Source organism: Papio anubis, chromosome X, assembly GCF_008728515.1.
Source record: "Papio anubis isolate 15944 chromosome X, Panubis1.0, whole genome shotgun sequence".
NCBI classification, from domain to species: domain Eukaryota; kingdom Metazoa; phylum Chordata; class Mammalia; order Primates; family Cercopithecidae; genus Papio; species Papio anubis.
Genome location: NC_044996.1, coordinates 85,854,831 through 85,871,433, shown reverse-complemented (window position 1 = coordinate 85,871,433; position 16,603 = coordinate 85,854,831). Strand labels below are relative to the sequence as shown.

At 35.8% G+C, this 16,603-nt stretch overlaps 1 protein-coding gene across 7 annotated transcripts in view; it reads left to right on the top strand.

Annotated features, from left to right (window-relative positions):
• Window positions 1-16,603, top strand: part of HEPH (hephaestin) — a 92,542-nt gene that overhangs the window by 62,864 nt on the left and 13,075 nt on the right. The gene's annotated exons all lie outside the window — the stretch shown is intronic.

The following is a 16,603-nucleotide window of genomic DNA, read 5'->3' as shown; positions in this document are numbered from 1 at the left end:
CCTGACACATGTTTTTAAATGGTTAAGATTTCTTGTTCATAGATGGAACAGACCATCCTCTATGTGATAATTACTTCCACATAATCGCTTTGGGCTCCCAGATATTTTAATTGTTGTTTACTTCATCACGTGAAGATTTGCATGATTCATAGACAGAGAAAAATATGAAACCAAGCAGGATCTAGACCCTGACTGCACAGAGCATGGCCTGGCCAAATCCTATGGTTCCAGAGCAGAAAGGACACACTCTTCTAAGATTTTTAACATTTAAATTAAAACTTTATATTTAGTAAAATTCTCTCATAATGTAGTGTTTTTATGAGTTTACAAAATGAGTCATATATCTACCATAACAATCAAGATAAAGAAAAATTAAATCACCTCAGAATTATCCCTTATGCTGTCTCTTTGTTGTCAAGCCCTTCCCCCACTTTCTCACCCTTGGTAAACACTGCCACTATTTTCTATATTTCTAAGCTTTATCTTCTTCACAATGGCGTATAAATAGAATAATACAGACCATACTTCTGAGAAACAAATAAATCAAACAAACTAGATTCTGATAATGATATAGATGTTAGTAATGCCTGAAAGGGAAGTAAACATAACTACAATTAAAATGTTAAAGGCTCTAATAGAAAAGGTGAACCACATGCAAAATGGGCTGGGTAATTCATTAGAGAGATGAAAATATAACAGAATAAAATGGAATGCTAGAAATTAAAAACACAATAATACATATAGTCTCTTTATTGGCCTTATCAGGAGACTTGGCACAGCTGAGAAAATCATTAGTGACATTAAAGATATGTCGATAAAATTCATCCAAACTGAATCACTAGGGGAAAAAAAAGGAAAAAAAATGAAATATATCATCCAGGATCTGTGAGATAATATCAAACGCCTTAACATAAATGAAATTCTAATTGTATAAAGAAAAGAAATATGTGACAGAAGAAAGATTTCAAATAAAATGGCTGATAATTTTCCAAAATTGTTGACAAATATTAAACCACAGACCCAAAAAACTCAAAGAACCACAACTTGACTAATTATTAAAAAAATAAATAAATAAATGTACCCACCCCTAAGCATACAACGTAAAATCTACTGAAAACCAAAGACATTCAGAAAATCTTAAAAACCGAGAAAACAAAACTAAATATAGAAAGAAACAAAAATTAGAGCAATGTTTTCATCAGAAACCATAGAAGCCAGAAGATAATGTTGTAAAAATTTTTTATGTGCTGAAAGAAAAAATAGTTTACTCAGAATTCTGTACACTGAAAATAAAAAGAAAACACAAACACATTTTCAGAAAAAAAAAGTCTATGAGGATTCATTACCTACACACCTATACTAAAAAACATGTTAAATAAACTACTTCAGAATGAACACCTCCAATACACATAGTCATCAGATTCTGCAAGGTCATCATAAAAGAAAAAATATTACACCAGGCACAGTGGATCATGCCTGTAATCCCAGCACTTTGGGAGGCCAAGGCAGGCAGATTGCTTGAGGTCAGGAGTTTGAGATAAGCCTGGCCAACTTGGAGAAAGCCTATCTCTACTAAAAATATAGACAAGCACTTAGCATTTTTTAAGGGAATTCATTAACACCACACCTGTCTTACAAGAAGTCCTTAAGGAAGTGCTAAACATGGAAATAAAAAACCACTACCAGCCATGACAAAAACCAACTTAGGTGAATAGTCCATGGACTCTATTAAGCAACTATCGTATCATGCCTAAATAAAAACCAGCTAACAGCATTATGATAGGATCTTATCTCCACATATCAGTATTGGCCTTGAATGAAAATGGGCTAAACACCTGAATTAAAAGACATGGAGTGCCAAGTTGGATAAAGAAGCAATACCCAACTCTATGCTGTCTTCAAGAAACCCAACTCACATGCAATGACACCCATAGGATCAAAGTAAAGTGATGGAGGAAGATCTATCAAGAAAACAGAAAACAAAAAAGAGCAGAGGTAGCTATTATTATTCAAGATAAAACAGACTTTAAACCAACAACAATCAAAAAGGCCAAACAGGGGTACTACATAATGATAAAGGGTTCAATTCAACAGGAAGACATAACTATCTTAAACATATATTCATTCAACACTGGAGCACCCAGATTGATAAAACAAGTTCTTAGAGACCTATGAAGATACTTAGATAACCAAACAATAACAGTGGAAGACTGCAACACCCCAATGACAGTGTTGGACAGATTATCAAGAGATAATATTAACAAAACATTTGGGACATAACCTTGACATTCAACCAAATGTACCTAACAGAAATCTACAGAACACTCCACCCCACAACAACAGAATATACATGCTTCTCATCTGCACATGGCACATACTCTAAGATCATAAGATCATCTCAGTCCTAAAGCAATTCTCACAAATTAAAACCAAAATTATACCAACCTCATTCTTAGACCTTAGCAAAATAAAACCGGGAATCAATACCAAGAAGATATCTCAAAACCATACAATTACATGAAAATTAAACAACTTGCTCCTGAAGGACTTTTGGGTAAGCAATGAAATTAAGGCAGAAATCAAATTCTTTGAAACTAATGAAAACAAAAGTGCAACTTACTATAATCTCTGGGACACAGGTAAGGCAGTACTAAGAGGACAGTTTATGACACTAAATGCCGACATTAAAAAGAAATATCTCAAAGTAACATCCAAATATCACATCTAGAAGAACCAGAGTAACAACAGCAAACTAACAACAAAGCTAGCAGAAGAAAAGCAATAACCAAAATCAGAGCTGAACAGAATGAAATGCAGATGAGTAAAACCATAAAAAGATCAATAAAACCAAAAAGTGGGTCTGTGAAATAACAAATAAAATGGATAGGTTACTATCTAGGTTAATAACAAAGAGAGAAGTTCCAGATAAATGCAAACAGCAAAGACCAAGGGGATATTACCACTAGCTTCACAAAAATATAAAAAATCCTCAAAGACTATTACAATCACCTCTGTGCACACAAACTAGAAAACCTACAAGAAATTGGGTAAATTCCTGGAAAGATACAAGCTCCAAAATTGAATCAGAAATAAATGGAAAGTGATAACAGACCAATAATGAGTTCTGAAATTGAATTAGCAATTAAAAAAAAAAAAAAAAAAAAACCTATGAAGCAGGAAAAGCCCTGGAATAGTCAGCTTTACGGCCCAAGTCTATGAGATATACAAAGAAGAGCTAGTACCAATCCTACTAACACTATTCCAAAAAATCAAAAAGGAGGGAAACCTCTCTAACTCACTCTATGAGGCAATAATCATCTTTATACTAAAACCCGGCATAAACACAACAAAAGAGAAAACTTCAGGCCAATATGCCTGATGATCTTAGACACGAAAATACTCAACAAAATCCTAGCAAATAGAATCTAGCAGCACATCAAAAAGCTAATCCACTGTGATCAGCTAGGCTTTATTCCTGGTATGTAAGCTGATTCAGCATGTGCAAATCAATATATGTGATTTACCACATAAAGAGAACAAAAAGCAAAAACCACATGATTATTTCAGTAGATACAGAAAAGGCTTTTTGATAAAATTTAGTATCCCTTCATGTTAAAAATCCTCAACAACTAGGCTTTGAAGGATTATACCTAAAAATAACAGCCATGTATAATAAACCCACAGCCAGCATCATACTGAATGAACAAAAGGGAAGCATTCCCCTTGAGCATTGGAACAAGACAAGGAAGCCCACTCTCACTACTCCTATTAAACATAGCACTGGAAATCCTAGCTAGAGAAATTAGGAAAGAGAAAGAAAGGCATTCACTTTGGAAGAGAAGTCAAGCTATCATATAAATGATATAATTCTATACCTAAAATATCATGTAGTCTCTGCCCAAACACTCCTAGAACTGATAAACAACTTTAGTAAAATCTCATGATACAAAATCAATGTGCAAAAATTAGTAGTATTTCTACACACCAGTAGCATCCAAGCAGAGAGCCAAATCAAGAATGCAATTTCATTCACAATAGCTACAAAAAGAATAAAATACTTAACGAATAGAGCAATTCAGGGAGGTGGAAGATGTCTGCAACAGAATTACAAAACACTGCTCAAAGAAATCAGAGATGACATAAACAAATGGAAGAAGATTCCATGTTCATGGATAAAAGAATCACTATTGTTAAAATGGCCATACCACCCAAAACAATTTGTAGATTCAATGGTATTCCTATCAAACCACTAAGGACATTCTTCACAGAATTAGAAAAAAACTATTTGAAAATAAACATGGGGCCAAAAAAGAGCTTGAGTAGACCAGACAATCCTAAGCAGAAAAAAAAAAAAAAAAACCTGAAGACATCACGTCATCCAACTTTAAACTATACTACAAGGCTATGGTAACCAAAACAGTGGGGTATTGGTACAAAAGCAGACACATAGACCAATATATCAGGTTAGAGAATGAAAAAATAAAGCTGCACACATAAAACCATAAAGCCCCTAGAAGAAACCTAGGACATATCATTATGCACATAGGCCTTGGCAAGATTTTATGACAAATACTCCAAAAGCAATTGTAGCAAAAACATTGTCAAGTGGAATCTAATAAAACTAAAAAGTTTCTGTACAAAATAAACTACCAACAAAGCCAACAGACAATCTACAGAATGGGAGAAAATATTTTTAAACTATGCATCCAACAAAGGTCTAATATCCAGAATCTATAAAGAACTTAAACCAACAAGCAAGAATCAAACAACCTTATGGACAAAGGACATGAACAGATACTTCTTGAAGGCATAGATGTTATATCCTGTGGCCAAAAAGCATATGAAAAAATTCTCAACAACAGTAATTATTAGAGAAATGCAGATCAAAACCACAATGATATGCCATCTCACACCAGTCAGAGTAGCTGTTATTAAATAGTCAAAAGCTAACAAATGCCAATGAGATTGTGGATAAAAGGGAATGCTCATACACTGCTGGGAGAAAAGTAAATTAGTTTAGTCACTGTAGAAAGCAGCTTGGAGATTTCTCCAGGAAATTAAAACAGAATTACTGTTTGACCCAGCAGTTTTATTAATGGGTATATAACCAAAGAAATATAAATAATTCTATCATAAAGACACCTGACATGTGTATTCATCACAGCACTTTTCATGATAGCAAAGACACGGAATCAATCTTCATGCCAACAGTATATTGGATAATAAAAAGTGGTACTATTCACTATGGTATACTAGGTATCCATGAAAAAGAATGACATAATTTTGAGGCAACATAGATGGAACTGGAGGCCATAATCCTAAGTGAACTAATGCAGAAACAGAAACCCAAATACTGCAAGTTTTCACTCACAAGTGGGAGCTAAACTTTGAGTATAAGTGAGTACAGGGCGTACTTGAGGGTGGAGCATGCCAGGAAGCTAAGGATCAAAAAGCTAGTTAGGTCTTCTTGTTGAATTGAACCCTGTACCATTACGGAATGCTCTTCTTTGTCTTTTTTGATCATTGTTGGTTTAAAGTCTGTTTTGTCTGAAATTGGAATAGCAACTCCTGCTTTCTTCTGTTTTCCATTTGCTTGGTGGATTTTTATTCATCTCTATACTTTGACCCTATAGGTGTCATTACATGTGATATGGATGTCTTTTAAACAGCATACAGTTGAGTCTTGCTTCTTTATCCAACTTGGCACTGCATGCCTTTTCATTGAGGCATTTAGCCTGTTTACATTAGGTTATTATTGATACATGTAGGTTTGATCCTGTCGTTGTGTTGTTATTATGAAGACTTGATTGTGTGCTTTCTTTATAGTGTCAATGGTCTATATATTTAAGCATGTTTTTGTGGTCACTGGTAAGGGTCTTTACTTTTCCATGTTTGGCACTTCCTTAATGACCTCTTGTAAGGCAAATGTGATGATAACTAATTCCCTTAGCATTTGCTTGCCTGAAAAGGATCTTAGGATCTCATTTCTCCTTCTCCTATACAGCTTAGTTTCACTGGTTATGAAATTCTTGGTTTGAATTTCTTTTCTTTAAAGATGCTTTATATAGGCCCCCAATCTCTTCTGACTTGCAGAGTTTCTGCTGAGAAGTACACTGTTAGCCTGATGGGGTTTCGTTTACAGGTGACCTGCCCCTTTCCTCTATCTGTCTTTAACATTTTTTTCCTTCATTTTGACCTTGAAGAAAACTGAAGACTGTGCACACTAGGAATAATCATCTTGTATAGTATCTTTGAGGTGTGCTCTGCAATTCCTGGATTTGAATGCTGGCTTCTCAAATGAGCTAGGTGAAATTTTCATGGATATTTTCAAGTGTGTTTTTCAAGTTGCTTGCTCTCTCCCTTTTTCAGGGTTGTCAATGAGTCATAGATTTGGTATCTTTATATAATCTCATATTTCTCAGAGATTTTATTCATTCTTCTATTTTTCTTTATTTTTGTCTTAGTGGGTTATTTTAGAGAACTAGTCTTTGAGCTCTGAGATTCTTTCCTCAGCTTGGTTGATTCTGCTGTTAATACTTGCAATTTTATTATGAAATTATTGAGGTGAATTATTCAGTTCTATTAGATTAGCTTGGTTCTTTCTTAAAATGTCTATTTTCTTTTATCTCCTGTATCATTTTATTGTATTACTTAGATTATTTAAATTGGGTTTCTACTTTCTCCTGAATGTTGATCTTCATTCCTATCCATATTCTGAATTTTATTTCTGACATTTTACCCATTTCAGCCTGATTAAGAACCATGGCTGGATAACTAGTGTGGTCATTTGGAGGTAAGAGGACCCTCTGGCTTTTTGAGTTTTCAGAGTTTGTGTGCTGATTCTTTTTCATCTGTGTATACTGATGTTCCTTCAGTCTTTGAAGTTGCTGTCTTTCGGATAGGTTTTTCTTGCTTTTGTATTCTTTGATGCCTTTGGGGGTTTGATTGTGGTGCAAGGTGGGTTCAGTGAAATGGTTTTCATTCTAGTCCACTCTTTGGTCTTTAAATAACTCCCTCTGATTACTGTCTCTGTGCCTGTGTTTCTTTTGTTGGGTGTTCTTGTCCATGAAGCTCCCTTAGGCAAACGCTGCAGTTGCAGACAGGCCATATCCTTGCCAGGTCAGCTGTAATCTGCTGTCAGAGTGTGTCCTGGGGGAACTTGGGGTTGTGCCTGCCCACAGAGTTCCAGCAGAAGTGGGACTACTGGATTGGAAGCTCTAGCAGATGTGGCCTGTCTGGCCATGAGAGGAGGTACATGGAATTAATTGCCCTGTTGTCCGGGTATTTCCTGGGACAGCAGGAAGCTGAACAGGACTGAGTTCAGACAGAGTGAGACTGTTGGGTTAGAAAATTTAGCAGACATTACCTGCCTGGCTACCAGTGGCAGGAGTGGGTGAGATTGTCATTCTGTATTTCTGTATCTTTATTTATATTTGAATTTTGTTCAGATACAGTTTTAGGAGCTTTTCTTTACTTTTTATTTATGTTTTCAGTTCTTTAAGCATATTTAAACAGCTGTTATAAGTAATTATTTCAGTGAAATCGTGGGAACAAAAGTCAAGTTACATGAACCAAAGAGTGAAAAGGAGTTGTGGGAATGAAAATAGGGAGTATCAACAACTTTTCTCAAAGCTTATTTTAAAGGGTATTAAAAAAATGGGATATTGTAGTTCGATAGAAATGTGTGACTAAGGAAGGTTTTTTAAATGGCATAGTTTGGGCTGAACTGCCCAATCCCACAGCCACTAGTTACATATGGCTATATAAACTTAAATTCATTATAATTAAATTATAAATTAAGTTCTTCAGTTATATTAGCTACATATGACTACTGTATTGGACAGCACTGAAAACTCCTCTCATTTGCACCATCTTCCCTTTCTTTCTTCCAGTTACAAATAATAAGGCATCTTTTCTCTAATTAAATATTAATTCCTATCATTCATGCTCTGGATCCCATTCCCTCTCCATTTTTTTTTTTTAACTTACCTAAGTCCTATGGTTATTATCTCTCTCTCTCCCCCACCTAATTATCAGTCTCTCCCTCTCTGCTAGATCGACACACTCTAGTACAGTAGTACTACCTCATTCCTGGTTTCACTTTCTATGCTTTCAGTTATTCATGGTCAATCATAATCTGATAATATTAAGTGAAAACTTCCAGAAATAAACAATTTAAAAGTTTTAAATTTTGTATCATTATAAGTGGTGTGATAACATCTCACACTATCCCACCTGGGATGTGAATCTTTCCTTTGTCCAGCATATCCACACTGGATATGCTACCTGCCCATTTGGCACTCAGCTGTCTCAGTTACCAGATCAACTGTCACAGTTTTGCAATGCTTGTTTTAAAGTAGCTTTTATTTTAGTTAATAAAGGCCCCAAAGTGCTAGAGTAGTGATGCTGGCAATTTGTATGTGCCAAAGAGAAGCCATATAGTGCTGCTTTTAGTGAAAAGGTGAAAATTCTTGAATTAATAATGAAAAAAGTTGTATGCTAAGGTTGCCAAGATTGATGGTAAGAACGAATATTCTGTCTATGGAATTGTGAAGAAGGAAAAATAAATTCATGCAAGTTTTTCTGTAGCACCTCAAACTACAAAGGCTATGGCCACAATGTATGATAAGTGCTTAGTTAAGACGAAAAAGGCATTACATTTGTGGGTGGAAGTTAAAAACAGAAATGTGTTTCAATTGACAGTAATCAGCTTCAGTACTATCTGTGCTTTCAGATTTCCACTGGTTTTGGAATGTATCGTGCATGGATAGAGGGGACTACCGTATAGTGAGAGAAGTTTGCGGATTTTACAATAGTGTAATGAGAGTTTTTGTCTGATGGTTTCAATTTTCTGATTCAGATCTGAGTAAAGGCCATTAGTGTTATGGAGGTGGGTGCGCTGGGGTAGGAGGTTTGAAGGAAAGGAAAAAATGTATGAAATTGTTGATTCAAAGGGTAGAAAAACAAACTTTTCTGAGAAATGGAATAAGACTGATGAACAGCACAGAGGACCCACGTGAGGTTTCAGATCATGAATTCCAAGAAAAGTCAATTTTCTTGTTTTTTTGTTGTTGTTTTTTTTGTCTTTTGATTTTCAATTTGCAAAGATTTTTAAAAATTATCCTGTTACTGGGAATACAGTGTAATGTGCACCACTCTTGAAAGTTTGGTGCGTTTCCATCTAGACTTCTTATTGGTTTGGTGCGTTTCCATCTAGTCTTCTTTCTCTGTATTTGCATACACTTTCATATAAATATATTACTTTGATAACTAAAAATTTTTATTTGTTAACTTTATTTTAAAATAAAAAGAAAGAGATGGGTAGAGAAAAATAAAGCAATGAAAGGGGAATGCAAGATTGGTGAGTGAACCAGGAGGCAATGGTGTTTGGAAGTCAAATAGAGTTTTAAGAAAAGGATGGTCTAAGTGGTCAGATAGTGCAAATGGTAAGAATAGTGTCTGAATCCCATCCATATTTCCATTCCTCACCCTTGAATGGCTAGGAAGTCTTCATCTGGCTGACCAGGTAGGCAGACTGGCTTGGAAGTTGTTTTGAGATGCTATAGCTAGAAGGTTCTATTGTAGACTGGAAGACAGCCCAATATGGGAAGTGCCAGAGGAGATACAGTTTGGAACTCACTTTCTTTAATTAACCTCTGATTCTTGAAAGAATGAACAAAAGTTTTTTTTGGTTTGTTTGCTTGTTTTTTAAATCTGAAAACAAAACGTATCTGTAACATTTACTCTAATGCAGTCTGACTCAGTATCATATTGCTCCACAGGTTTTAGCTACTTTTCCTTAATGAGGAGATGGATGCTTGACATTACAGCAGATGATTCATAAACTTCATATGGCTAACTTCTTAGGTTGGAGCACATTTAGTAAAGAAGTAGCTCAGAGCAAATGAAGATGTGATATCAGGTTTGGGACCTTCAGTGAAAATGGAAGTGGTCAGGCACTGCTAGTTCCATTCATTCAATTGTAAAAGCTAGACTCTAAAGTACAGGAGCAAAGCTGCAATGGGAGATGGAACTAACATGCAGAAGTGAAGTGGAGAAAGAGACTTGAATCAGAGCAAGAGAGCATCAGGAGCTAAGAGAGGAGGTTTCTGAGTAGTTGCTGGAGACACCTTTATGGTATCAAACATTTGCATATTTTTGGATGATTGTGTGTTAGCATATTGTTTTAGCTAAGCTTTCAGGAATGAGACACAAGATCAGGAAAGAAAGAAAGGATTTAAATTATCTATTTCTTTTGATAGTGTCTTAGTCCATTTTGCTTGCTATAAAGGATTACCTGAAGCGGGGTCATTTATAAATAAAGGAGATTTATTTGGCTCATGTTTCTTCACACTATATAAGAAGCATGGCACCAGCATCTGCTTCTACTGAAGGCCCAAGAAAGCTTTCAGTTGTAATGGAAGGTGAAAGGGGAGCAAGTGTGTTACATGATGAGAGAGGGAGCAAGAGAGAAGGAGAGGAGGGGTGCCATGATCTTTTAAACAATCAGCTCTTGTGTGAAGTAATAGACCAAGAACTCACTCATTGCTGAGCGGACAGCACCAAGCCATTCGTGAAGGATCTACTCCTATGACCCTCCCATTAGGTGGCACCTCCAGCACTGGGGAACAAGTTTCAGCATGATATTTGGAGGGGACAAAAATTCAAACTACATCAGATAGCATGAAAGTGTTGGAGGCTGTATTAGTTTGCTAGGGCTGCCATTATGAAGTACCATAAACTGAGTGACTTAAACAACATAAATGTATTGTCTCATAATTCTGGAGGCCAGAATTCCAAATCAAGGTGTCAGCAGTTTTTTTTTTTTTTTTTTTTTTTTTTTTTTTTTTTTTTGACTATGAAGAAAGACTCATTAAGGAGTATACAGGAAATGAGGAAGTAAAGAAAGTAGATGTCGGCAGGACTTTAAAAATACTTTGCCATTGAAGAAGACAGAACAAGGGATTGCAGTAGCTTGAGGGTCACAGGAGAGAGAAAGGAGAGACTTGATCATGGCTTACATGGGGAAAGGAACAAGCAGAGGAGAAGTAGAAGATCCAGGAGGAAGAGGAAATTCAAATCTGTCAAGAAGTGGGAGAAAGTATGAACCTTGAATTGGAGTAGGAGCACTTCCCCCTCTGAGGCTCCAGGGCTTGGTAGATGTGGATAAAGAATGGAATTTTAAAGGATGAGAGTTTTTGTAGAGTAGTGGTAAAAGGAATTCTGAAGCTAAACTGCATGGGCTCAAATTTCAGCTATGATGTGTGATCCTTAGAAAATGATATAATATCTAAGAGTTGAAGCCTTTGTTATTTCATATATACAATGAAATTAATAGTAATATCTGAGTAATATCTGTCTCATGGGGATTTTGAATTAATGTCTTATAAATGCTATGCAAGTTTTTGACAATATTATTCTTATTCTGTGAAATCTGAGTTGAATTCAGTTTTTTAGAGTGAGGAGGTAAGGAACAAATGAGGCTTGAGGAGTGTAGTGAAAGTCTGGAATTTTCACCAAGAGGAACAGGATTGAAAGCTATCGAACCAAATAGCACTGAGAACACAATGAGACTGGAAAATTGAAATTTGAAGAAGCAACACTACAGAAGGCTGTACAATTTTCCCCAGCTGTGTTCAACCACAGTTTAAGATCAGAAGAGGCAGATTATAAGATACACCTAGGGAGGTTACTGGTACCCAACTTTAGTGAACATGAGACTCGCTTGGAGGGATTGTTATATTGCCCATAGGTTGCTGAGCCCACACCCAGAGTTTCTGAATCTTCAGGTGTGGAGAGATTCCCAATAATTTGCATTTCTACAAACTGCTAAGTGAATTCTGATGCTGCTGGCGGAAGCAATATACTTTGAGGACCACTGATTTCCATGAAGTTATTATGGAGTGGGAGTGGTGAAGGGGATGCATTGTGTAGAATAGAGTAACAGGCAAGAATACATGAGAGTGCAGGATATTTGTAAAAGAGTAGTTCAAATGCTGACCATGGCAGTGAGGGAATTTGGACCAGATAGGGAAAAGGATGGAGTCAGTATGGACCTGATTTAAAAAGGTAAAGGAGGGTAGGGATCTTCACAAGGACATAGCACTTATCCCAGTTTGTAATTCTACATGTTTTCTTTTTGTTGTTGTTGTTGTTGGTTTACTTGTATGTTGCTTCCTCTCCCAACTAGATTCTAAGAGGACAGGCACTATGTTGTTTTGTTTATGACTCTTTCCAACACTCAACATGTAGTATGTGTTCAATACAGCTTTGTTGATTGTATGGGTGAAAAAAAAAATGCATGCTTTCACCTCTGACTCTTCTTCTTTAAGCTCTCCTCATTCCTTGAGATTCAGACCAAGCCTAAACTCTCCTATAACACTTTCTCCAGTGATTAATAAATCTAAACTCCTATAGTTGTTAAAGTCTTACAGTATAATTAACTTTTTTGATGTATAGATTAGTATAATCACCACCGCAATTAGGAATTAGAGCAGTTAACTTTCTTGCTATTCCCACCCTCTTTGAACCACTGATCTGTTCTCAATCCCTATTATTACATCTTTCCTAGAAAAAAAGATGCATATATATGTATACATATTCTATGATTTACGTAAGTGATATCTACATATAAATGGAATAATACAGTATGCAATCTTTCAAGATTAACCTTTTTCACACAGCATAATTTTCTGGAGATTCTTCTAAGTTGTTGTATGTGTCAATAGTTTACTGTTTTTAGCGCTGAGTAGTATTTCATGGTATGAATGTATCACATTTTGTACAACTTTTCACTGTTAAAGGGAATTTAGATTTTATCCAGTTATTGGCTCTTATTAATAAAATTGCTACGGCTATGTGTATAGAGGCATTGATTGATTGATTGATTGATTGAGGCAGAGTTTCGCTCTGTCACTTAGGCTGGAGTTCAGTGGCACGATCTTGGCTAACTGCAATCTCTGCCCCCCAGGTTCAAGTGATTCTCGTGCATCAGCCTCCTGAGTAGCTGGGATTACAGGTGCCTGCCACCACACTAAGCTAATTTTTGTATTTTTAGCACAGATACGTTTTGCCATATTGGTCAGGCTGGTCTCAAACTCCTGACCTCAAGTGATCCACCTGCCTTGGCCTCCTAGTGTGCTGGGATTACAGGTGCTGTGTAGAAGCTTTTGTGTGAACATCGTTCACATTTCTCTATGGTAGATACCTAGAACTAGGATTTCTGGATCATACAGTAAGGAGATATTTAACTTTATAAGGAACTGACAAGCTTTTTTCCAGAGTGTCTGAACCATTTTACATTCCCATCAGCAAAGTGTGAGTGATTTAGTTGTTCCACATCCTTGCCAGCATTTGGTGTTACCACTGATTTTTAAAGGCCATTGTGACAGGTATGTAACGATATCTCGTTGTAATTTTGATTTGCATTTTCTAAATGGCTAATAATGTTTAACATCTATCATATGTTTATTTGTCATTCTTATATCTTGTGTTGTGAAATATCAGTTCAGATTTTTTGCCTATTTTTAATTGGGTTGTTTTTATTTTGTTAAAATTTAAGTGTTCTTTATGTATTTTGGATACAAGAGTGAAGCCTTGACTACTACGGTCAGTCCCAGGCTCTCTGAGGAAATTATATTTAGGCTGATACTTGAATGTAGCATAGAAATCAGCCATATTAAGAAAGCTACAGGACAGCTTCAACTGCAGGTGTAAATACCTTGAGACAGGATGATCTCAGTGTATTTAAGGAATAAGAAGAAGACAGTGTGGCTGTAGTATACTAAAAAAGATGAAGAATAATAAGAAATGAGTTTGTAGATATAAAGAAGGATAAGTAAGATCATGTAGAGTCTCGCAAGCCATGGTAGGGAATTTTTATTTAGTTTTACTCACAGTGAGGAGCTGTTGCAGAGATGTGGCATGGCTTACATTGTATTTTAAAAGGTTACACTTGTTGTTATGTGAATCACATGTTATGAAAGGAACAAGATAGGTGACGATTGTAGTTTTTCAAGTGACAGAAGATAATGGCACAGACTATGGTGGTAGCATATACTTTTCAGGTAGATCCCTCAGAATTTTGATGATGGATATGAGATGTGAGGGAATGAGAATAATCAAAGATAACTCTTGAGGTTTTGGCTTTCATAACTGGTGGCACTCTCTAGTGAGAAAAGGAAGACTGAAGAGGAGAAGGTTTGAGTGAGAGGTCAAATATTTATTTTTAATATGTTGAGTCTGAGATAAAAATTAGACAAATGGAGGTGCCAAGAAGACTGTTGAATAAGTCTTGAACTCAATGGAGAGGTTGGAGAGAAGTTCATGTAAACAGAACAACATGACAAAAGATACAGAGCTATGAAAGTATGAGGTATGACCAGAGGTGAGCAAGTGGTTAGGTTTGACCAGTATATATTTTGTAGAACCAGAAAGAGTAAGAGACATTGCTGGAAAGGCAGGCCAGGGCTGAGTTAGAGAGGGCTTAGCTGATGGGGAAATTTTTGGAATTTATTATTTGAATATGAGAGAGCCATTACAGGTCTTTGACAAAAGGTGTGACATGAACAAAGAAAGATTTTTGAAAGATTAATATCACACAGCCAAAACAATGTCACAAAAGAAAAACAAAGTTGGAGAACTCATACTTACTGGTTTCTAAACTTATTACAAAGAGTAGAACTCAAGACTGTGTGGCATTGGCATAAGGATAGGCAGATAGATCAATAGAATAGAATTGAAGATCCAGAAATAAACCCTCTCATTTTGGTCAATTGATTTTCAACAAAAGTGCCAAGACCTTTCAATGGAAAAAAAAATAGTCTTTTCAATAAATGGTGCAGAGGCAACTGAATATCCACATACAAAACTATGAAATTGAACCTCTAACTCACAACATACAGAAAAATCAAAATCAACTCAAAATGGATCAAAGACCCAAATATAAAAGCTAAAGCTATACTTCTAGGAGAAAATAAATGAGCAAACATTCATAACCTTGGATTAGGCAATGGTTTCCTTTATACACCACTAAAAGCATAAGTGAACAAATAAATTGAAATAGCTTAAAATTTAAAGTATCCTTTAAAGGACACCATAAAAAGTGAAAAGGCAATCCACAGGACATGAAATAATTCCATAATCATATGTCTGATAAGGGACTTGTATCCAGAATCCATAAGGAACTATTGCTTGATGTCATTGTTATTTGACAATGCTATTATCAAAAAACACATAACCCGATTTAAAATGGGCAAAGGATTTGAATAAACATTGCTCCCAAGAAGATGTTAAAATGGCTATTAAGCACAAGAGAAGATGCTCAATATTGTTAGCCATCAGAGAATTGGAAATAAAAACTGTAGTGAGATAACACTTTTCACATGCTAGGATAACGAAAATAATTTTTTTTAAAAAGCAGACAATAGCTAGTGTTCATGCAGATGTTGAGAAATTGGAACCCTAATATGTTGCTGGTGAGAATGCAAAATGGTGCAGGTGCTTTGGAAGCAGTTTGGTAATTCTTTAAGTGGTTAAACACAGCGTTACCATAAACTCAGGAATAAATGAAAACATATATCCACATAAAAACTTGTAAACAAATGCTGATAGCAGCACTATTCATAATAACTAAAAAGTGGAAATGACCCAAATGTTCATCAACTGAAGAATGAATGAATAAAATGTGGTATATCTATTCAATGGAATATTTGTCAATAAACACAATTAAGTATTGATATGTGCTACAACGTGGATGGACAATGAAAACACATTAAATAAAAAATCAGTCACAAAATGAAATGTATGATATAATTCAATATCTATGGAATGCCCAAAGTGGACAAGTCTATAGAGACAGCAAGTAGAATATTGATTACCTTGGGTGGGGTGTGGTGGGGGTGGGTGGGTGGATGAGAGGGTGAGGGCAGTACAGGAGTTCTTTTGGTGGTAATGAAATGCAAAATGAATCGTGGTGGTTACAAACTTCTGGTAATATACTAAAAAACATTGAATTGAACATTTTAAATGGTTGAATTGTATTGTATGCAAATTATATCTCAATAAAGTTGTTAGAAAAGATTAATGTAACATTATTTGGAAGATGAATTGGAGAGGGCAAGGCTGGAGGCAGAGAAACATGTTAGGAGGCTTTGTAATGGTTCAGTTAAGAAAACAAGGGTCTAAACTAGGGCAAGAGTAATGATAATTGAAAGGAGAAGAGGATGGTTCTAAAATATAATGTAGAGGTAGAATCAATAAGATCTGCCATTTGGTTAGATGCTGAATTACGAAAGTGGAGAAGTAAAGAAGATTAAAGTTTTGAGTCTGAGTAAGTACAAGAGTGATAGTGTTATTTCTAGATAGACACTGGGAGCACAGATTGGGAAAGAGGGTGGTTTTTCAAAGGAGGGAGGTGAGTTCATACAATCTATTTTCCTGGTGCTGTCAGGACAATCTTTAAAATATATTCAGTATCTAATAGAATATTTGGAGTTGGAGCTGAGTAACAAGGTGAGTCTGGCTGGAACTAAGTATTTAAGAGTCATCGATGCACAGATCATAGTTGACATCAGAAAGGTGACTAAAGGTTCCAAGGAGAGAG